Here is a 24785-nt window from a genome sequence, read left to right on the forward strand (position 1 = left end):
AATTGTACCTTGGTTCTCTATGCTTTCTCACATTTCCCTCCCTTTCTTTTTCAGCACTCTGTTCTGGCAGCTGTTTGTAAGCCAGTAGAACTTTCCTTTCCTATACAACTACAAACTTAATAGTTTCTTTTTGTACAGCCAGCTTCGTAAATTGACGCAGACGCGAAGCCATGAGCGTTTTGCACGGCTCTTTCTGTAGAGGCTGCTTGATCAAAGCATTGTGGTGGGTGAGAAGGCTCAAGTTTGCCTACGAAGCTACCTTGTTTTTAAACGTCAGAGAAGCAGAACGAATTGGGGTTATTGATTCCGCGAAAGAATCTCAGGTGGGGTCAAATCTTCCCGAATTGGCGTATCTTTTGTCCGACTATGGTTCGTCGCCCCCTTTTGTGCCTGTTTCGTTGTGCTTGAAAGAAACCTAGACGACCGCATTGCTTTGGAGCAAGTGTGGTGCGTCCAGCTGCATGCTGTCACGTGGCCTGTTCATTTTGCTGGATTGCTGGCGACCCACAAGCAAGAGCTGCACTTTTTCTGCCTTGCTGAAAACGTCTTGAACATTTTTCTTTTTGGTTAAATATTCAATGCTAGAAAAAGTATGTGCGCGCTTTTGGATCCCGCGGAATTTGTGCGTGACGACATTTGAGAACTGTGTGCCACTTAGCCCACTATGACATAATAGTAGTGCTTCAGCAACAGGTTTTTCGCAGGACATATTTAAAATAGCTCATCAAAACAGACAGTGAAACGGTGGGGAACCCTCTTCAGGCGTTTTGTCGGCATTGAAAGCCCGACATGTCTCGGGGGGAAGTGGTTGGGGTCGGGGAGGGCCCGCTTCTCGATCCGCCACTGGTTTGTAGTGCCGTGGGACACGCTGTCTGTTTGTGTAACTGTATGTTTGTGAAAGTAATAAAAATAAACAAAAACACCCTTGCACCCACCCCCAATATTCTTAGTCAGTGCACCCTTTTGGTGGGTAAAAGGGTGTTATGACATCTAGAACCGCCCTACGCTTCGCAAGAAGTCATGATGATGGGATATTTCTAGAATGAAAACACCCTTCAAGGGTGTTATGACTCGCAATTCTCACCATCAAGGGTGTAAATTATTTTACTGTGTACTGGTCTTATCAACGCGGCTTCCTCTTGGCTTCTTTCCGCAAGCGGGAATAGAGGGCTCTTCATTCTGTGGGAAAGCAGTGGGTATTGCGTGATCGTTCGGTGTTTATCATCACCTTAGCATGCACCGAAAGCAAGCGATGACAGAGAATTCCGCTATAAAGCGGCGTAACGTATACTTAGACAAGGATGGCTACTTCGACGTGCCGACCTCTACTTGGCATGAAAAGGCGCATGAAAGACGCATAGGTATGAAAAGGCGCACACCGTCGCCATCGCATCGGCAACCTCACGGGCACCATCTACGAGCGTCGGCATCAGTGTGCAGTCGGGAAGCGCGACAGAGGCTTCGTCTAACACATCGCCATGTGGGTCAAATGACGGATACAGCAACGCAGTTTCTTCGCACCACCACGGCAGCGACAACTTCATATTCGACACTGATGACGAACCCGACGAGAGGAACAGATGAAGTGCAAGTGGCACTTCCGAAAATTCGGACAGCTCTGACGGTAACGACGAATACGTTACTAACAAATCCTTTCATGATGACACGTGACCCTCCTGGTTTGCGCAGTACGGCGGCGAAAGATTGCCGCACTCAAATGTAACAAAGGCGGCCGCAATAGCAGCAGTAATGTTGTTTGCGGTGTCTCATGCCTTGACGTGGACAGCACTGGGCGACCTAGCGAAGCTGATAAACTTTCTTGTTGGCACAGATGCCTTGCCTCCGAGCAAATTCACTTTTCGGAAGCTTTGGGCCGGAGACATGCGGGATATTGTGCAGCATCACTTTTATTGTGAACCATGCAAACGCTTCATGACAACGCATGGCAATTCTGCTGAGTGTAGCAGCTGTCAGTGTCTGAACAACCCAGTCATTAAAAATGAAGGTTGCTTCTTCTTCATTCTTAACCTGGCAACGCAACTCAGGCTTATGATTCAACGGACCAAAGAGGAACTACATGAAAGCCTTGAAGCACTTCAGCAGCCGTCATCTACCGTTACTGATATTACCAGGGGTAATATCAGTAACGTGCTACAGCAGGCTGAGGGAAGAACAGAACCTTCGCCCTGATGACTTGACATTGACAATAAATACCGATGGGAGCCCTGCATGGAAATCTTCGAAGACGTAAGTGTGGCCCCTGCAATTTATTGTTAATGAACTGCCAACGCATTTGCGATTTAAACACCCGGTTCTTGCAGGGCTCTGGTTTGGTAAAAAACATCCAGAGATGCAACGGTTCCTAGAGGAGTTCGTGAATGAAGTAAACAGCACAGGGGCAGTGAAGTGGGCTCACAAAGGAGACGTTCATGTGCCAGAGCCTCATCTATTGTGTATCTCCGTTGATGCACCTGCGAGGGCATATGTGCAGAACATGGTGACTTTCAATGGATATTTTGGTTGCACATGGTGCCTGATTCCAGGAGAGCACCGAGAAGGTAAGTAAAATATTTTATATTTCTTTAAGTCTCTGAAAAATGGCTAATATGTATGTTTCTTTAAAATTTGAAATTTATTCTTGGAGCATGTAATGCACAGAATATGTTATACAGATATATACACTTTATAAGATACTGATATTTCTTATAAATATGCTGAATGTATGGTGCAATCTTAACATGATGATGCAGGCTCTAGATGTTAGTGACAAAATCGTACTTTGTTACTTTCACTTATGTTATTGTTTCACTCTTTTATGTGCATTAGGGAGAATGCGGAACAAGGAACTTCAGACCGTGCCAAGAGTGAGATGCATCTGGCAAGCAAATTTAGAGACACCATTAATGGCTTAAAGGGGCCGTCGGCCTTAATGAACATGAAAGGTGAGTAAGGAGCATTGAAGCCGTAATTCCTTTCCCAATTGCAGTAATACCTGTGTCACATGGACTTGTCTCAAAGATTTCAGCCAAGGGTCACAAACTGCCAACCTCTGTCAAATTCGAAAGAGTTGTGATGCTGCCACACGGCACTTCTTAACTGCTATCAAGAGTTTCACCTTATGAAGGAGTGGGACGTTGGTTGCCACACTAAATCTGCACAAAAAATAGAAAACAACACTATCATTTATAGCACTATCATCGCATGTGCAGATTGTTTTTAACTCATAGCAGCACCCATTTCGTCGTTATGTCAAAAGTCTGTCGGTTCGATGCCTTTAGAAGTGCATGCGTGACACTGGTATAGATTCTTGGCTTCAAAGCTTTTCTGCTTCTACAGTGTGGGCAGTGCCAATAATTCACTGCTGTACATGTCCATAAAATAAACCACATGCAACATGTTTTAGTGGTAATTGTTTTCAACAGGACTGACTCTTGGGCTGTAGTAGGTCTTGCATCATTATTATGGTACATTAGCTTTTGTCCTTTTGTTCTTTGTGTCTGTTATTAATTTGTGCTAGTCTACCCTGAGTATATTCGTGTTCAATTATAACAAATATGTGATTCGAGGCAAACTAATAATTCTCTTCTGCAAATAATTCATGGTGGTGGCAGACATCAAATTTTGTGTGTCAAATGCTAGACGCCAATATTTATATATAACTGAATTTCTTAAGTTAACTGCCGGTATAGCAAGATTAGGAGCCTCGTATTATGGTTTTGTAGTCTCATGGCAGAAGTTGGGGACCTATGGGCACAGCATAGGTACTTGTTAAAAACTCTGCACATACACCTAGTTAAAAAAATTGGACTGAAAATTGTGAAAATGTTAACATGCGAAACACACAGGACAAAAAGAAAGACACAGACAACATGAGCACTAGCTTACAACTCATGTGAAAAGGAAGCTGTCCACCGCTGGCGTACTTAAGCACATGCGCAAAAAGAATCACGATCACTAAAGTTTCCATTCTAGAGGCTGAGAATACGTGATCCTAAACTGACATGAAAAAAGAACGAGCTAATATAAACTTGGAAAGGACCACAAGCTAGACAGAAATATCTTTTTTTAACAAGTGCCTACTGAGGACATACCTGAAGGAGCTTATCACCCACTGAATAAAAACAATTCTTTCGCAGTTAATGACACAGATGACATACTAACAACTGCCCCCATCCCCCACCTAATCATATCTGATGCCTCAGTTTGATCATACAAACATTCTACACCGTACCATAGAAATGATCTCCACCGCACAGTTTCGTTACACAATCATTCTACACCAAAAAAAAAAAAAAAGGGAGGCAGCGTGAGTTTCTCGAGTGGCTCGTTTTTGTGTGGAAGCTAGAAATAAGGTGTAACCAAAGTGCGCAAGAAAAAGCATGCAGAAAAGTATCTTGTTTGTCACAGCAAAGTTTTCTAGCAGTTCTACAAAAGAATATCTGACGGAACATGCAAATTCTTTTAAGAGCAAGGTAGGTACTAATCTTGCCATGCATTGCAGCTAGTGCAAGTGTCATTCTGAAGACGTATTCTTGGCTGATCACTTTCGACGATCCTGTCACCTTCAGCTGATTTTTTTCATGGCAAGTTCGGTGACTAGAGGAGTTTCAGTCAGGCTGTACTGAAGGTGATATCTCTGAAATTGACTGTCCGAGAATGTGTCCTCAGATTTCCACGGGTGCCTTGATTGTGAAAAAAAATTTGTGAGGAGAGTGCCCGAGAAATATTTGAAGCAGTTTTGACACATAAGAAGGCCTCATTATAGTATGCGAAATCTTGGTCTCATGAAAGTAATCTGGAGAGACTGCCTCCTTTTCTGTGGTAAAATGTCGCAGACAAGAAACTGTAATGAGGACAAGGATAAGGAGTACTTCGACGAGACGAAGTAAGGACGACAGACAAGGTGCTGAGCTAACAACGACTGGTTTATTGTGCAAAATGCAGTATATACAAAACACAGGTTGAGCGCAGAACACCAATGAAAAGAGTGCCTGCGCCGGGAAAGGAATGAAATCATCACATCACGTGCAGCATCATAGCAGGCTCTCATGTTTTTAACGAACAGTTCATCTCACAGCTATGCACGGAAACAGGGTACACTGATGCGGGAGTTTCCATGTGATTAATTGAAAAATGCTTCGCTAATGTCACATGCACTTTGCTCTGTACATCTGCCTAATATTGTGCATTTATCAGAGAGGTTAGCAGCTGCACTCTGCAGTTCTGGGATAAATGACTGGGTAGACACACTTTCAATGAGTAGTATGCATGCTCTCTCAGCCGGTCATTCAAATATCAGGCTGTTTTGCCTATGTAGCCGCGTTTGCACCTTTTGCGCGCAAAATATATTTTTGACATCTTTCAATTGGTAATAAACCCTTCGGTGCTAACAATCGAGCATCCCTCCGACAATAAGATAAGGTTTTTAGACGTCGAGATATTGATTCGAATTCATCACCACTTAGTTGGACATACAATCCACGCTCAAGGAAAAGTATTGTCTAGTATAGATTAAAAAAAAAAAGGTTGCAGGAAAAATAGGCTTGTGTGTTTTGTACAGCGCAAGGAACAAGCTCTCAGCACTATGCTGCTAACTCAAGAAGGAAAGCCCCAGGAAAATAATTGGTGAGAAAAAACACGGAACGCCGTTTGTTGACTACACATACGCAGTTTTATAAGATTTCACTGAAGTGTGGAAGCTGCAACTATGCCACACAGGCCGATGCTTGAATGGCCCGCTGAGAGAGCACATATACTCATTGAAAGTGTCTGTACTCAGCCATTTAGCCCCGCACTGGAAAGAATGCGGCTGCCAACATCTCTGTGATAAATGCAGAATATTAGGTAGATATACAGAGCAAAGAACACGTCCGGTTTGTGATAAATGCAGAATATTAGGTAGATATACAGAGCAAAGAACACGTCCGGTTTGCGAGGCGTTTTTTATCCATTCGTGTGGAAACGCCTGGGTCAATGTACCCTTTGTTTCCCTGCATAACTGGGAGATTAACTAGTAGTTAAAAACATGACAGCCTGCTATGACGCCAGATGTGATGTGATCATTTCATTCCTTTCCCGGTGCAGATACTATGTCTTTTTTTGGTCTTCTGAACTCGGCCTGTGTTTTGTATATATTGCATTCCCCGCAATAAACCAGTGGTTGATAGTTCAGCGCATTGTCTGTGATCCTCGCTTCACCCCATCCAAGCGCTGTTTGTTTGCATCCTAATGATGTACCAACCAGCCGAGATCAGTACACTCCTTAAGGAACAGTAAGTTAGCAGTCACATTCATATTGCAGTCTGATGCAAAAAAAAAGGAAGGGCAGATGTAGGCACAGTATGATAATAGAGAAATCTGTATCAAGACTCATCGAGGGGGAAGAAATCAAACATTAAGTTCCGAGGTGACAGCGCTTTGTATTTCAAGAAACACGAATGATACACAGCTCGCACAAAAGGTTACCGCCAGTTTGTTCTGATCACTTTTGAGAAACAAATTTTCTCAGGCCCCTGGGAGAGAGGGCAAAAGCAGGCTTGAAGGGGCATTGTTCTGAACAAAAACAATGGAATCCTCTATCTCTAAATGGGAAACACATTGCGAATCAGCATTGCTATCCAACCTGAGAGAGTGCTTTGCCACGTGCTTGAGCGTTGAAGCTCATAATAAGTGTAATAGTGAAACAAAAGGGTGTATGTGTTCTTAAACAAGCTGCATGTGTTCATTCAGGTTCGGACCTTCTGAACCGCTACAGCGTTGAGCACATGCACTGTGTCCTACAAGGTGTTGCAAAGCAGCTGACAGAAACCATCCTGTCAAGTTCAAATTCTCATGAGGACTTCTAATCGGGTAATGTGACTCTTTCCATTGCCATTAATTTTGTAATATATTGATTACATATTGAAATTACAAGATGCTTGACTTGTAGAATAAGGTGGATTCACAAAGCAAACAATGTCAGCAAATGAAATTGCCTGACTGTGTGTCATGGGATTTTGCATCATCAATTTGATGCTTTGTACCTTGTTCACAATTGTGATATATCCTTAAGTATGTTTCACCGGATATTTTTGGTGCATAAAAGTGCACTTGTCCTGGTTATGAGTATTTCTTTGACATTTGAAAAGGTACATTACCATCTCCATTGCCTTTGCAAGCATCTGTTGATATGGGTGCAGTGTTTGTAAAGCATGACATTAGCAGGATAACATACTATCAAGCCGCGACAGAGCTGAGCTTTCATTTTGTGGACTTTTATTCCTAATCAAGTTGCTTTCCTAGGTCTTTTGTACTTGTCTGCTTTTACAATTTTCTCTTCCAGAAAGTGGCAATTGTTAGTGTATCATCTCGTGTGTGTGACTCTACGTTGAGAAATAGCTACTCAATCTACACTGCCATGTTTGCTTGTACATGCAGAAAACTTAAATGAATAGAGCAACCGGAATGCCATCACAATTGCTTACTTTCAGGGGCATAGCCAGAGGGTAGCACATTAGGCATGTGCCCCACCCCCTGGAAAAAAGTTATATATATATATATATATATATATACATATACACCACTACACCACTGCTTAGCTTTATCATGCAAACTAGCACTTCTGCAATCAAGCATTTGTCTGTTTTGGTTGTTCATCTGCACTCTTTAACAAGTTTACACCCTTTGGGGCTTATCTTCTCCCACAACAATAATCGTCATCTGCCTTGCTTGCGTTTCCTTTCTTGAGAACTTGGTGCTCGCTACTTTCTTGTCGAAAATGCTGTGCCACACTGATGACTCACAAGCTGTTCGTGACTTGGAAGTACTGGGCTCGCAGCATTAAAGAAAGAGAATGTGGGCAAGACAGATAATGATTATTATTGCGGGGTGAGATACGACCCAAAGGGTGTAAACTTCTTTAAGAGAGCATGTTTTCATCCGATTCTCCCATCACCAAGGACAAGAAATTTTTGTGTGTAGTATTCTTTACCTGAAAGGAGTGCTATACTTTAATGTTCTAGAAATAAAATATTGCACTTCCTTGTGGCAATTTTTAGGCATGCATGTAATGCTGTTTATTTTGATCTATTTTGAGCAGTGCATCCACTTGTTTGCCCAGATTTGTCGCGTCACGCTGATAAACATAATTAAATTAGGTGGCGTTGTCTGTTATAGGTGCACCATTAGCACTTTCCAAAATGGATTGCACGGCTTTTGTCCATCAAGCCACCTCACTGCATTACAAGGCTGCCACGGTCTGTTCAAGAAAGAAGCTATTGGAAGGCATCTGAATGGAGAAACTGGCTCCTTTTCTATGCTCTGCCTTGCCTTAATGACATTCTGCATCATGAGCACTGGAGGCACCTTTCCAAGCTTTGTGAGGGTATATATATCCTGCTGCAAGAGGACCTCACCATTCTTGAAATTGACAAAGCCGGTAAGATCCTAAAACATGTGCTACTGCATGCATGCAAGCCAAGTTTGAACTCAACACCTTATGTGAACTTATGGGAATGTCTGCAGATACTCCGCACACAGACTATCAGTCCACTGTTTGTACTGTAGTGAGCTAACCTGTTAAATTTTTTAGCGCTTGCATGGCCAAAACCATGTCCACATAGCAGAGATCTTGAAGACGAGCATGACAAATAAGGTGAAACATGCTAGACATATTTCTAGAGAAACCTGCAAGGTGGAGAGAAGTAAATAATAAAGGGAAAATGAGACAAGCACCCAAACATTGCAATTGCTTCGGAGGAAACCCACGATGGCTCCTCGAAAGAAAAGCCTCACAGTTGAACAAAAATTCATCCTAGTCCGGGGCTCGAACCCAGGACCACCGCCTTCCCGGGGCAGCAACTCTACCATCTGAGCTTGGGCCAGGACCAGGATGAATTTTTCTTCAACTGCGAGGCTTTTCTTTCGAGGAACCTGCATGGGTTTCCTTTGTAGCAATGACTGCGTTTGGGTGCATGGCACATTTTCCATTTATTAAAGGAACATGCTAGCCACTGATTTATTTAGAGCTGGCAGAGTGAACATATACCGGTAGCTGATCAGATAAGCCTTCTTAGACATAGAAAAAACAAGCATAACAATGTAATATACAGCATGCATACCGCCATATATTTTTTTTCTGCAACATGCAGAGAAATTAAAAGGCCGTTAATGGAGCTAGTGACCTCCTTTGTGCAAGTACAGCTGTGGAAGTTCCCTTGAGACAGTCCCGCTCTTTGTTAGCATCTTGATTTCTCAAGAGTGACTGAGGTACCAGACGGGGTGTGTTGGTAAAAGTGTACTTCCTTTATTCCTTATGAACAAATTATTCTCCCATGCACAAGCTCAATGACCAGCCTGGCAAAATGTGTTTGCAGAATTTTATGTGTGTAACATGGCACACTACATAGATGTTTGCTTCGTCCTGTAGTAATTTTTCTTTTTCTGGCTGCCTGAAATCAAGACTCGTAGGGGCTACAAGATTCTGCCAGCACTCTGTATGTTCTGCCTTTGTAGCTTATGTATGTACAGACCACGCCAGGCTTTGCTGTTCTTTGTGACACCAGTGGCTTTATTGTGCTCTTATGCATCGCATTCGTTGCGATATTCTCAGTAATTGGAATCAAACTAAACAAGTCTGCTGCAGCCAACCTACTGTATTTGCTCGAATCTAGGCTGACCCCCGAATGTCTGACACCATAAAAAATATAAAAAAACTTACCTCGAATGTAGGCCAAAAAACAAGTGAGGGCAGTGTCTACAAAATGAAAACAGCACTTATTCAGTATGAACATGCCGAGCTCAGTCTATGTCATCATTGCTGCTAGCCTCGTACGCTTGCGGATGCGCACCCACGCATGTGCACACAGTGCTGCACAGCGCGATCTCGGTAAACCGCTCCTCTCTGTTATCAGATGCGTATCTTCCTTATTGCTGTCATCTCCTCGTTGCGGCAAATGCAAAAAGCATCTCCTATTGCCCCTCCAACGACGGGCGTTTTTCTCATCGATGCTTAAGTCCCGTCCGGCTTGAATGTTTGGTGATGCCTCAGCGGCTAGCACAATTTTTCGACTGAAAGCGGCACTGCAGTGGCATCACCTAATTGGTGTCATTGCAATAACGCCACGCCACACACCGATACGACACATGTCAAAATGGCAACGTCTCTCGTGTACTTAGTTGCCTACTGCTGCGGCTAGTTGTGGCTACGATACTGACTCTTCTAGATGACGCTAGCTATGCACCACCCTGTTGGCACCATATTTAATATGTTCAATGACAATTAAACTGGCATCTTTTCAAAATCCTCGAACCTAAGCCGACCCTAGAGCTTGGCATATGATGATTTGAAAAAAAAAAAAAAAACTATTGGCCTAGATTCGAGTAAATACGGTATTTACTTGGTTATGGAAGCTGCCCTGCATCATGGAGGGCACAGACTCAGCAGCAAAGAGTTCATATGCAGAGTTGTGTGGGAGTGTGAATCCATTATATGGTAGCAGACCTTTCTGAGCCTTTGTTTGGTGTCTAAAGCAAACATGTTCTCAGGATAGCTTCAAGTTGCTGTCCAATAAGTTCTAAAGTTATTTTGGAACTAGCTCACCTATCAACGAAAGTTAATTCAGTGTTGAAAGATGCTTAGCATTTGTTTCTTTGTAGGTTGGTATGTTAAAGGAAGTTCTTTTAATATAAATAAAGTGTCAGCCCGCCTAAGAAAATTTTAAGACCATGTCTGGGTGTGCACAAAGGTTGAAAACTTGCACTGCCAGCACATGACAAGAAAATACGCCACAGGATGGAAGCCATGCAAGAGGTGGTGGCACTAATTTCACTGTAAAAACATTTTGTTAAAAATGATAACAGTCAACTGAAGCTTTAAAGGAGCTCATAAAAATAATTTTAGGCATACCCGATGAATTCCATAACGACATTTATCCATTCTTGTCCGTGCAATCCTTGACTGTGGTACAAACAAAGCATATGTGTACAAATCGTTAGCATCACCCAATAATGTACATTGAATATGGTAGTCACATGTAAGAAGCTGATCAAATCATTATAATTTTTTGTGAAGGGATTTACCTTCAGGCTGGCGGTTTCTTTGTACCTGTTCATCATGAAGGTTATGTGAAAACTTACAAACTTACATATATTTAGCAGGCCTTACCAGCTCAAGCCATTTGCACATTATCTGGTGCTTTCCTCCTATTTGTAGCACTTGTCCTAACTGGAGTGAACGTCTCTGTGATGACAGCTAAGGGAAAGGCTATTACTGTAGGCACTAAAATATTACAGAACTGTCCATCTTGGATTATGGAATCTTGGGTCACCGCTTCCGAAAAAAAAATGCACAATAGTTGTTATGTCTTCATGTCATAGAACTTTATTATGAGCCTTCTGCACCTTTTTTTGATGTGCTTGTATATGTTAACACAGCTAACTTTGCGTAGAGCACTTCTCTTGTCTGTTGTGCTCATATTTGTTCTTTAACGTATTTGTTTACGACCGCACTTTAAATTACAAAAGCTTGGGTTGCTTATGGCGAGACTGTTGAGGCTACATGTTAAAATTTGGGAAAGCACTGTATTCCTTCTAAATATCAGACTGGTTTCAGTGCACAAACCCTGCAGGAATGTTTTCATTTCGAGCAGTGTGAGAGTACTTGCGTATGCTTTTAGGCATTGTTTATCTGCAAATATTTAAAACAAATTGAGTCATGCCCTGTTCAAAACTATTTTACTTTTCAGAGTCTCTTCTCAAGAACTTTGTGTCAAGGTGTGAGGCATCATATGGTGTGGCATTCATGACATATAATGTCCATGCACTCCTCCACCTTGGAAACTGTGCCCGTTCCCTTGGGCCCTTTGGGCACAATCTGCCTTCGTGTTTAAAGGGGGAAATGGCACCATTGTGCGGCAGATTTCTGCAGCAAAGGGCCTTCCGGACCAAATTATAGAACGAGTCATCATGTCTCAGCAGCTGCAGCGTCTACTTGGACGTCCACTTCTAGCTTCTGAAGAAAAAAGGTTGTCCAATGGCTTTCTTGGAAGGAAGCCTGTGAAACACTTTTGGTGTGTAGATGGCCTATCGCTGTTGGGCACAGGTAAGAAGACAGTGCTCAGTGCTGAAGAGCAGGATGCACTGTATAGTCGGTGTGGAGTGGCTGTGGCCGATGCTGTGGAATATGAGCGATTTGTGCAAAAGAAGCAAGTTTTCCACATCACTGGATTCAGAAGACCTTCAAAATCTGTTACAACCTTTGTGCGGGCATATATACTGGGTGCTATGCATTTTTGGCAGCGGTGGCAGCTCGTGGGAACACCTACTAATCGTTGACTCCTGCTTGTTACAGCTTCCATGCACTGCTGATGCAAGCCATCGTACGTGCCTTTTGACCTCGTACTGTACCTGCGGGAAGCGCTGCAAGGACTGCCACGCCGGAAGCCCCGATCTACTGATCATCTTGCTTCGTCGTTTTTCCACGATCTTTGCCAAGCGCATGCGCACCTGGCAAGCTTCGGGAGCCGTTATAAGTGGGCGTTTTTGCTCCTTGGCGATCATTTGGCAGCGGTGGCAGCTCGTGGGAACACCTACTAATCGTTGAATCCTGCTTGTTACAGGTTGGTGCTCCAATTATTTCTTATTATTGTGTTAAACATCAACCTACAACGTTGCTGCTGCCGCTGCCACAGTGTTGCCCTGTAGTCCTGTTTGCTCTTGTTGTTAAGGTTTCCCTTGTTTTGTGCTCACATTGTGAAAGTTTCAGCTATGTCCCATACTTGCTCTTCTTGTCAGTTGCCCGTTCGTAAAGACGAAGGGTCGGTGCAATGCTCTGAGTGTTCTCTCGAATACCACTTTGGAAAGTGCGCTGGTGTAGCTGAGAAATAATTTAAAACAAAATCGGAAAGTGCAAAAATCACCTGGAGATGCCCAGTATGCAGAAACACTGCAGCACGCGCTACTCACAGCGAATCTGAAACGGAGGTTCTCGCGGCCATAAATCAAAAGCTCGAAAGCCTGCCTGCCCTAGTTGGAAAAATCAATGATATTGTTACAAGCACGGGGAAAAGGGGTTTATTTAGGCGTGCGAGAGCAGGAATGGCAGGCTACGAAGAACAGGAATGGCCGCTGCACAGTCTTCGTTCTCCTCTTCCCCTCTCTTCTTGATCCCCGCGTCCCTTTGACGCGTTTGGACGTAACATACCTCCCCTCGCAGACAAAGCCCCCTGGGCGAGTCAACTAGCTTGTCGTGGCGTGCATGATTTCAACCGTGCGACATGCGCGACTTGTGTCCTAGCAGAACGTCTACCAGTGTTCGTGAGGCGCGCGAGAGTATAGTTCACTTCGCTGACTTTGTCGATGACAACGTACGGTCCATCGTAGTTTGCCAGCAGCTTTTGACACAAACCGCGCTTCCTTCTGGGAGTCCAAAGCCAAACGAGATCACCAGGGTGATATGTAACAGGCCGATGTCGTGCGTCGTAGCGGGCTTTGGAGTTTTCTTGTGATGCCAAAGTCCGAAGATGCGCAAGTCGCCGAGCCTCTTCAGCGAGGCATAGCGTATCGGCGACCGTAGGATTGTCGTGGTGGTAGAAAGGGAGGACAGTGTCGAGCGTATACCGGGGCGGCCGAGCATATAGAAGGAAGAAGGGGCTGTAGCCGGTTGTCTCGTGCTTGGCGGTGTTGTAGGCGTAAGTAATAAACGGTAGAACTTCATCCCAATTCTTGTGATCGGACGCAACATACATGGAAAGCATATTGGTGATTGTCCGATTAGTGCGCTCAGTGAGGCCGTTCGTTTGCGGATGATATGGCGTCGAGTGTCGGAGGTGCGAGTTACATAAACGCACAAGCTCTTCCACGATATCCGCCGTGAATTGACGTCCCCGGTCACTTATGATAACACCAGGTGGTCCATGTCGTAGAACAATAGCGTGAAGTAAGAAAAGCGACACTTCGGTGGCAGTTGCTGATGGTATAGCCGCCGTCTCGCAATAGCGTGTGAAATAGTCGGCGCAGACAATTATCCAGCGGTTCCCCTTAGATGACTTTGGAAAAGGGCCTAGCAGATCAATTCCAACTTGCCGAAAGGGTGAGCTGGAAGGCGGCACAGGTTGAAGGAGACCAGATGGGGCAGTGGTTGGGCGTTTCCGACGTTGGCACTGTATGCAGCTGGCGACATAAAACTCAACTGAATGTCGCATCCGGGGCCAGTAAAAGCGTTCTTGAATGCGATAAAGTGTGCGCACAGTGCCTAAGTGACCGGAGGTAGGGTCATCGTGCATAGCCTGAAGGATTGCTGGCCGGAGACGCTCCGGCACCACTAGAAGGAAGCGTGCACCCGTGCTTGAGTAGTTCCTTTTGTACAGGAGCCCGTCACGTACACAGTAGCTGCTTGTTGCACTTGAATGGGCAGAAGTAAAGAGTGGCTCCAATTTAGTGTCTGTCCGTTGTTCTGCTTTGAACGCATCGATATCCGGAAAAGCGGGTGTCACAGAAGCGACGAGATGATCAAAATCGTCTGCGTCGCAGTCCGTCGTGGCAAGCGGCATACGGGAAAGGCAGTCTGCGTCAGCGTGTTTTCGGCCACTCTTGTAGGAAACAGTGAAGTTATATTCCTGCAACCTCAAAGCCCAGCGCGCAAGGCGACCACAAGGGTCGCGAAGGTTCACGAGCCAGCACAGGGAATGGTGGTCTGTGACGACTTGGAATGGGCGTCCGTACAAGTACGAGCGAAATCGCTGAACCGCAAAGATTACAGCGAGGCATTCTTGCTCTGTCACCGTGTAATTCCGTTCAGGTTTGCTTAATGAGCGGCTTGCATAAGCAATCACGTGCTGACGGTCGTCATAGCGTTGTACCAATACGGCACCCAGACCAACGCCACTAGCATCTGTGTGGATTTCTGTCGGCGCAGTAGGATTGAAGTGGCGAAGGATAGGTCGGGAGGTTAACAGGAACTTCAGCTGACGAAATGCAGAATCGCACTCGGGTGTCCACTCAAACCGTGCGTCTTTATGTAGCAGATTTGTCAGAGGATAAGCGACGTCAGCAAAACCAGGAATAAATCGGCGAAAGTAAGAGCAAAGACCCAGAAAACTACGAAGTTGTTTCACTGACTGCGGCGCACTGAATGCCTCGACAGCTGCCGTCTTGATGGGATCAGGCCGGATACCGTCTTTGTCAACAAGATGACCCAGCACAAGGGTTTGACGGTCACCAAAGTTACATTTCTTGGAGTTCAGAACCAGGCCAGCGTTTTTGATGCAGTCGAGGACAATATCCAGGCGCGTATTGTGCTCATTGAATGTGCGCCCGAATATTACAACGTCGTCAAGATAGCACATACAGATGTTCCACTTTAACCCACGCAGAATGGTGTCCATGAACCTTTCAAAGGTTGCTGGAGCGTTGCACAACCCAAATGGCATCACATTGAATTCGAATAATCCATCCGGGGTTATGAAGGCTGTTTTCTCCTTGGCTGCCGGGTGTATCGGGATTTGCCAATATCCGGAGCGCAGGTCCACTGAAGAAAAATAAGAGGCCGAATGCAGGCAATCAATTGCATCATCAATCCGGGGCAGGGGGTAGACATCTTTCTTAGTCACGGCGTTTAATCTTCGATAATCGACGCAGAATCTCCAGTTACCGTCTTTCTTTCTGACAAGTATGACCGGAGCTGCCCAAGGACTCGAGGACTCTTGTATTATTCCATTTTTCATCATGTCACTCACTTGTTCCCCGATTATCTTCCGCTCGTTAGGCGACACGCGATAAGGCTTTTGCCTGATCGGGCGCGCAGATCCTGTATCGATAGTATGGCGGGTTCGTGACTCGGGAATCGAGAACGCTTTGTCCGGCTGCGCAAAGTCAAACACTGACAGATGCTTAGAAAGCGTATCCACCAAGGTATGGCGCTCCCTTGTGCTGAGTGACTTGTTTATCATAGACAGAAGCTTTTTGTCGGAGACGTGGCGAAGGTCAGCAGGTTCACACGGCGGATCTGTTAGTACGGCTACGGACGAAGACGTGTATTCTGTAAAGTAGGCGAGTTTCAAGCCGTCTGGAAGCAGGACGGGTTCTGCCGAGCAGTTGGCCGTCCACAAGCCAGCACGCCCGTTGCCGATGGATACCACACAATGAGGGACAAAAATGTTCTTTTTCATACAATTTAGATGCATTGGCTCTACGGAGGCATCGAAACTGTCTGGAACTTCACCGCGACACACAACCGGCACGCACACAGAGGTGGACGCAGGCACAACAGTATCTGCAGATACACAAAGTTCACCTTGACTGCAAGTCTCCTCTAAGAGCCCGGGCGAAACATGGCCATCGACGCAAACTTCCCCCGTGCGACAATCGACGGTCGCACCACACTGTCGCAAAAAGTCGATGCCCAAAATCACTTCGTGTGTCGATCGGGGAATAACTACAAACTCCGTCGCGAAAACTCCACCAGCCAAGGATACGTCAGCAGTGCACACACAAACAGGGCGCAACGACTCGCCGCTCACTCCACAAAACGTTGCAGCCTGGTCCCACCGAAATACAACTTTACGCCCCAACCGACCTTTAAAACCGAGACTCATTACGGATACAGTTGCTCCGGTATCCACTAAAGCCATTGTAGGAACACCATCAACAAGCACATGCACTTTGTTCTTAATCATAGCAACTGCAGGGGGCATTTCTGTCGATAGCACGTGTCGAGCGACCTCACCCCCATCGGCCGCGCTAGCTAGTTTTCCGGTTGTGAAGGCGAGGCGGAGCGGCGCACTGGCGATGGAGATTGACGTAAACGCGGTGCACGAGAAGTCGGTGGTGGCGTCAAACTCCTGTCAGATGCCGGCGAGCGGCTCCGGAAGCTTCTCTGCCAGTAATCGTTGCCAGAAGGGACGCCAGCTGACCAAGAGGTGGTGTACGGCTGTTGAGTTGTCCTCGTAGGAGGTGTGGGCCTTGTTGAAGATCCGGATCGACCATTCCACGTTGTTGGGCGACGATTGCAAAACCTCGCTATGTGGCCCGCGACACCGCATTGGAAACACACCGGCAGATGCCTCAAATTGCGATGTTCTTCCATGTAGTCGCGCATGTTGCTGTTCACTGCATAGACAGTAGGTGGGTGACATTCATCATGGCTAGGCATCGGCCGTTGGGAGGCGTGCGTGCGGCGTGGGCGTTGGTCGTAGTCATGACCTTGATAGCTCATGGTCCCTCTCATTTGTGGGGTAGACCTATACTCGATGGTCGCTGAGTTCACCGTGGGTTGCCATGATGTCGAAACGGCCGTGTTTCTAATCTCGTGTGGTGAGTATGCGCCAGTGATGCCGGGTGTGCAACGGTACATCTCTTCCTGATGGAGCAACTCTTCGCGAACGATCTGCCGTATAGTGGATGGAAGGTCAACACACGAGCTCGGGTCTACACTTGCCACCGTCGTGACATTAGCCAGGCGACCAAACTTCGGTATTATCCGTCGCATCTTCAGCGTCTCAAAGGTCCTGCAGTGGCGAATGACGTCAGACACGGAATCCAAGCTGTCCTTGCCGATCAAAAAATTGTAGACGTCTTCGGCTATTCCTTTCAACAAATGTCCAACTTTGTCATCTTCAGACATTTGAGAGTTGACTATCTTACACAGTTTCAGCACTTCTTCAATATAAGTCGTACAGGTCTCGCCGGGAATCTGAGCTCTTTGCGAAAGCGTCTGTTCAGCGCGTTTCTTTTTTGCGCTAGAGTCTCCGAAACACGCTCTGAGCTCCTCGACGAAAAGCTCCCATGAAGTGAGCGTGTCTTCGTGATTCTCATACCAGACGAGCGCTGTGTCGGTGAGGGAAAACACAACATTGGACAATTGTGCGGTCGAGTTCCAACCGTTAGACCGGCTCACCCTGCGGTAGTTCGTGAGCCACTCGTCGACATCTTCTCCGGCTTTTCCTCCGAAAGTGAGTGGCACCCGGTAGTATTGCCACGGAACACCAGGTGTTGGCCTTGAAGCCGCGTCAGATCCTTCGGGAATCTGGCAGGCGTATTCAGGCATGGCAGGGGAGGGTGGCGGAAGTCCGGCAAGTCGACGGCTTCGGCGAAGTTGTAGCAGCGTAGGCTCCGTGGTTACGAGGTGTACCCCGCACCGTCCACCAATTTGTTACAAGCACGGGGAAAAGGGGTTTATTTAGGCGTGCGAGAGCAGGAATGGCAGGCTACGAAGAACAGGAATGGCCGCTGCACAGTCTTCGTTCTCCTCTTCCCCTCTCTTCTTGATCCCCGCGTCCCTTTGACGCGTTTGGACGTAACAATATGGAAAAATCACTCCAGTTTATGTCGGGAAAGTTTGACGAGTTTGAACAAAAGATAACCCGACAAGACAGTGAAATAAAGGCTCTCAGAACGCGAGTGACAAAGCTAGAGGAAAAGGACGTGGTCAACACCGCAGTACAACATGAGCTTCGGCAACAGGTAAATGACTTGGAATTTCGCAGCCGGCGGCTTAATCTGGAAGTACATGGTGTCCCTGTTGTTCCTGGCGAGAACCTATTAACGTCACTAGATCAGGTTGCTGACAGGCTTCGTGTTCCTCGGCTGACTGATGCTGACGTTGTATCAGCTCACCGACTGCCAGCGAGGCAAGATAATGTTCCAGGAATTATTATCAGGTTTGCCAGACAACAGATAAGGGACACATGGCTGCAGAAAAAGAGCGCGCTCAAGAACAGTGAACCGAAAGTTTTCATTCAGGAAAATTTAACTCGTTTCCACAGCGAACTTCTTCGAGCTGCGAAAGAGAGGGCAAAAGCAAAAGGCTATGATTTCGTCTGGTATGTAAATGGAAAAATTCTTGCTCGAAAGTCCAGTGGAGCAGCTACCACTGTTATTAGGAGTAAAGACGACCTTGGCAAACTATAACTGATGACAAGTTTATTCTTTTGTGTTCAAAGAAAGCACGATGAATGAGACTGGCTATTATTTGACTAATGATATTAACCAAGCAGTGTCAAAGTTCTCGACGGCTATTCACAAATGTATTCACCTCAATACTAGGTCAGTGAAAAACAAAATATTGTGCTTAGAAGAATTCTTTGCCGGTTTCTCTTTTCAATTTTCTGCAATAATGTTAACAGAGACATGGAGCACTTGTGACTATGATGTTTTCAGATTGAAAGACTACACCACATACTACGTAAATAGGCAAAATGTCCGCGGCGGTGGTGTTGCACTAGTGCTCAGCAACGATCTAGAAGGTCAATTACTTGAATCATACACTGTAATAACCCGAGACTATGAAATTCTGTCGGTTTGTACGCAAAGCACTGTGTTTTCTGTATGTTACCGGCCTCCAGACGGTAATATTTCGTCATTTCTGGAGTTTTATGACCTGTTTATGGCTTCTGTTGTTGAGCGTCATAATCAGAAAACGTTAATAGCTTGCGGCGATTTTAATATTGACATGAATATTCCCAGTCCGTCTGCTAGAGATTTTAATACATCCATTGCGTCTAATGGTTTTGTTAACCTGATTGATATACCAACGAGAGTCACAAGTGAAAGCCGTTCTGTGCTTGATTTAATTATCACTAACTCTATGCAGACGAATGTTATATCGGGCGTTTTATCGTGTCCCATTAGTGATCACCTTCCCGTGTTTGTTTGCATAGAGAAGCCTGGTGCAATGGGGAGCAAATCTACATCAGTCACATACCAAGCAATTACAGAGACATCACTGACATCCTTTGGGGACCAGCTTGTGAAAATAGATTGGAGCAAGATAGCTGAACTAGATGACGCAGATTTAGCCTATAATACGTTTATTGATACATTTAAACAAATTTATCATGATTGCTTTCCCCCTGTGACCCGCATAAAAAGTCGCAAAACCCGCAAGCCCTGGATAACGTTAGAGCTCCGCAGAGAAATACAAACGAAACAAAAGTTATACAGAAATTTTTTGTGCACTCGTCAGGCTGAGGACCTTGCGGTCTTTAGGAAATACAGGAATAAATTGACTAAAAAACTGCGATCTGCAAGAGCTTCCTATCACCTATCACTACTAGACGTCAAGAATGCTCGACATAGTGCACTATGGGGCTCTTGCATTGCCCAGGGGGCGCTGCGAAAAAGGTGCTAAAAAGCACTCTCTGTCCTAAAATGGGTCGTACCAAGCTCGGTCGTCTGCTTCGGAAAGCACGTTTACAATATGGACCCGCCACTTTCGGTTGTGTTTTAGCACGGCCTGCAGCGAATATCGGGCGCCGAAGATTTTTTCAGGGGTGGCACGCTGCGTAAAGGCAAGAAATGATGCAGTGCCGAATACGTGTATGCCGTTCAAGAATTAAGCGGCGAAGTTTTAGCGCGGTGTCGACCGCAAGTGAAGCGAGTCGCGTACGAAGTGAAACTTCAGGTAAGGTTTGCACGCTGCTAGATTCAAGCGCACAAACGCGAGGAAATGCTTGCTATAAATGAATCCACAGCAGCGATAAGCAGACATCATGTGTACGGAACTTCTCGAGCACACGACGGTACGCGCCGCGACGGCAGCGGTCTTTCGACATGCCGCGAAACGGCGGGTCTCCTGCAATCTTTGTTGACTGCATGCCGCTAAACAAGTAGTTATGCCTGCGTTGTAGTAGCGGCCATCTGTCCCTTTTAGTAACTGGTAATAACTGATGCAATGCATGTGAGCTCGCACGTACGTGCGAATCGCGCTGCAGCGCGAGCTCGTGCGCTGCTCGCTTGATGTAGCTTTTAATGACAACGCTAGAACATCGATCTGCTGTAATCAATACTATCTTGCTGCGCTGCCTCAACATGCTGGCTTGAGGTCAAGTATGAGCACATTTAACTCTCTAACCTGTGCTACTCGTAGTGGGGTAGTGAATTGTCACCGAATCAGCCCGGCCATTTGTGGTCATTTGCACACACCTGGGCACTTCACCACTTCGCACCGGCCGAATTGTTAATTGTCGCTGTGGCCGGGTTTCGAATCGTGAATCACCAGCCATGCCTGCTGCTATGTCGGTCTGCCGTCGGGACTGTAGGGGCAAAAGACCGAATTTTAGAACGCAGATCTATAATCAAGCAAGCTTCAAGACAGGTGAAGCAGTCAGCATGGCGCAAAGTTTCGCTTACCCAGCGCGACGAACTGCAGTTAATTATCCAGCGCGCCCGACGCTCCGCTTCGTGAGGCCTTGAAGGGAAACGATAGAATCGGATGTTGGGATTCAGGCCTTCTTGTTCATGGCAGCCCACGACGCAGCAGTATCGACGGTGACGCTTTTTCGATGCTGAGCTAGGTCCCTCCGGATCGGCATCGCCGATTCCTTCTGCTTCCAGCATTACGTCCCACGGCACACGGAGAGTCCGTTTTCGTTAAACTATAGGCTGCGACCAGCTCGCAGCGTTGTCGACGTGGTCTGTGAGAAGTGACGAGCCTTTTCGCACTCGCAACAGGGCAGAAGAAAGTGCGAATCGACGCAAAACTCGGCCGAGAAACGTGCTTCGCCACAGCCAGGGCTCAATACGACCCAAGCTGGTACGACCCAGATGTCGTTTCCCGCGCCGCCACCAGGCGCCGCTACTATACCTCAACCTCCAGCGCAAGACGCCCATGGGCAAGATTAAATACTCTATTACAGCGTAATAGTGCACACACTGCTTTAACCAAACTAAATATTGATGGAAAGGAAGTTTGTGGTTTGGAATTGGCTAATGTATTCAATACGTTTTTAACTAACCTGACTACTAGCGCTGCTCAATCTGATGCTAACAAATACATGCACATTCGAAATGATGAATCAGTCTTCCTGCATCCTGTTACGGAAGGTGAAGTAGTGTCAGTAATAAGAAATCTTAACAACAGCAGTAGCTGTGATATTGATGACATTCAAATTCGGCCAGTCAAGCATGTAGCTGAAGTTATCGCTCCTATACTTGCTCACATCTTTAACATCTGTTTAGTAACTGCAGTATTTCCCCAAAAAATGCAATTAGCGAAAGTCGTTGTCCTTTTTAAAAAGGGAGATCGAAATGTTCTTGGTAATTACAGACCAATTTCAATTCTGCCAGTGTTCTCAAAAGCCTTTGAAAGAATGCTTCATCTAAGACTGTCTAATTTCATTCATAAATTTAACCTGCTAACACAATTTCAGTTTGGCTTCTGCAAAGGCAAATCAACTGAGTCTGCATTGCTCGAACAAAAAGAATATATAATAACACAACTAGAAAACAAAGCTATTGTCATTGGTGTGTTTGTGGACTTTTCAAGGGCTTTTGACCTCGTGGAGCATAAAATACTGCTTAATAAATTACAGCACTATGGTATCCGAGGGAAAGCACTATCAATATTGAACTCTTATCTATCATTTAGGCAACAAGTGGTATTAATTAATGGTATGCAGTCTGAACCGAAACCTCTCATGTGCGGGGTCCCTCAAGGAAGTACGCTAGGACCTTTACTCTTCAACATTTATATAAATGATATAATAAATATTAACCATGATGCAAAGTTTGTCATCTATACGGACGATACAAGTCTGTTTTTTGCCGGTAATAACATTTCCGAACTTATTGATCAATGCAACATTGCAATGAAAGCGCTCGAGGATTGGTCCATTGCTAATTCAATGAAAATAAACGAGGGTAAGACTAAGGCAGTCATTTTCAAACCAAAAAAGAAACTTACCCCACCGCATGAAGATATTATATTGAATTCACGTCCTGTAGAAATAGTAGAGCAGTTCAAATGCCTAGGGGTTATATTTTCCTCGAATATGTCATGGGGTCATCAAGTTGATTGCGTCTCAAACAAAATAGCTCAAATCACTGGCGCTATCGGTCGTTTAAAGAACATCCTTCCTACACAAACTAAAATGCTCATTTACAACTCGATCTTTAACTCGCATTTGAATTATTGTCACTTAGTTTGGGGTACCACAACCTTCACTAACCTTGAACGTATTCACCTAATCCAAAAAAGGCATCTCCGACATGTGTACAATACGTCATACCGACATCCAAGTGCAAATTTATTTAGTCATTCTAGAGTGATTAAAGTACATAATCTCTATAAATATCGTCTCAGTGTCATCTTTAAATCGGAAATCAGGAATAACATAACCAATCTCAGGAAATTAGCAGAACTAAAGAAAAAAACGTTAAGCTATCCAACAAGACATGGCGAGGAATGGATAGTACCGACACCTCGACTTAAACTCGGACAAGAACGCCTTCACTATATTTTTCCATCTCTTCTTAATGGTTATACTCTCATTAATTTTGACTTGTTTTCTTGTTCGCGCGAGGAGCTTCATACTATGTGTTTAAATAATATGGCTTGAGTTTACTTGTGTGCACGTATTGCTGTTTCGTGTATACTTTAGTGATTACTTGATATACGTATCTGTTTGTTTGTTTTTTGTACAAGTTCCAGTACTGCCTCCCTGCTGAACTTTAGGTTTGTAGACTTGTCAAGCTGCCCTGGTGTAGCTTTTTTCTGCAACCCCTCCATCTGTATTGTAAGATGGGAAAATAAATTGAAATTGAAATTGAAATTGAATTGAGAAAATACTTGTGCTTCAGGAGACAGGCTGCGGCTTTGTTATCTGCAGACCAGTAATTATAGCAGATGTTCGTGCCATTCCTCTTCACATAAAGGAGTGTTTTCTTTCGTGTGATGAAACGCGCGACCTGATCTTGCCTGATGAAATTGTTGACAGTTGTTTGCGTATACATTTGTGCAAGAAGATAAGATGTTCATTTGTGACCTGCCGAACAAGATTGAAAGGTATTGAAGGGACATTAGAGAGAAAAATGAGTTTACCTGTATTAGTAATTAACCATTCCTCATTACCAAAAACAAAGTGTCTAAAGCTACTGTGGAATGGAGGATCCATAAGGAAAACACGCTACAGCAACTGCATTCCACGAATCTCCTTGCTGCTTTCAGAATACTAGGGTTCAAACACGTAACGAGCTGCTTATCACACATGCATACCAACCCGTCATCACATAAGTGAAGTGGTATCCTGCACAAACAAGAGGGACGAGTATGCGCTGCAACGCACTTCAATGCCAATTGGTGCTAGCACAGCAGAAGGCTTACTGTTGTAACGAAAGAGCCATTTACAAGTGATCTGGGTGTTGAATAAAATACAAATAATTTAGAAGAGAATGTGTGTAAAGCGCCCAAAAATGTGCCTTCGAAATACTGAAATCAACAAGAATAATGCAGCAGAGGCCTGAACAATTTCCAGGTAATTGTTAATATCTCAACTGAAGATACAGCTTATGAAACTTCAGTAGCATCTGTAATTTCCACACTGTGGTTTAGCATTCGATTTTTTCTGCCACACCTAATTTTTTTAGTTGATCCTTTTCTCTCTTCATATTGTGGGGTCCGTTTTCGTTGCAAGGGTTCCCAAATTTCTTCCACAGGACTGAGGTTCCTTGAATGGCACTTTGGAGTTCTGCGAGCTGTCAACATGAATCCGTCCCATGTTCCTTTCAGTGCATTTTCACATTACAGCTTGAATTAAAAAATTAAAAGCATCACAATCCCACTTCGGTAGCCTTCATGAATAAGATCATTGTGACAGTGGAAGGGGTCACTCGTGCTTGTTTGTGAACGAAAACGTAAGGCCACTTGAAAAGCGGTCAGCAGAGCTAACGGTCAGAAGAACAGGTGCGCTTCTCTGCTTTCATTACTAGTGATTCTGTTAATTTGAGGGCTGCAGTTTAAACGTTGTGGTTGTGAAATGACGCTAATGAACATATTTTTACAAATCACTTAAGTGGACCAGTAATGCAATGTA

The 24785-nt window shown here is 45.1% G+C and overlaps 1 pseudogene; it reads left to right on the top strand.

Moving 5' to 3' along the window:
• Positions 1–2350: 2350 nt before the first annotated feature.
• Positions 2351–23765, top strand: LOC129382023 (uncharacterized; annotated as a pseudogene).
• The last annotated feature ends 1020 nt before the right edge of the window (positions 23766–24785 follow it).

The sequence above is a fragment of the Dermacentor andersoni genome, chromosome 10 (genome assembly GCF_023375885.2).
Source record: "Dermacentor andersoni chromosome 10, qqDerAnde1_hic_scaffold, whole genome shotgun sequence".
Classification (NCBI taxonomy): Eukaryota; Metazoa; Arthropoda; class Arachnida; order Ixodida; family Ixodidae; genus Dermacentor; species Dermacentor andersoni.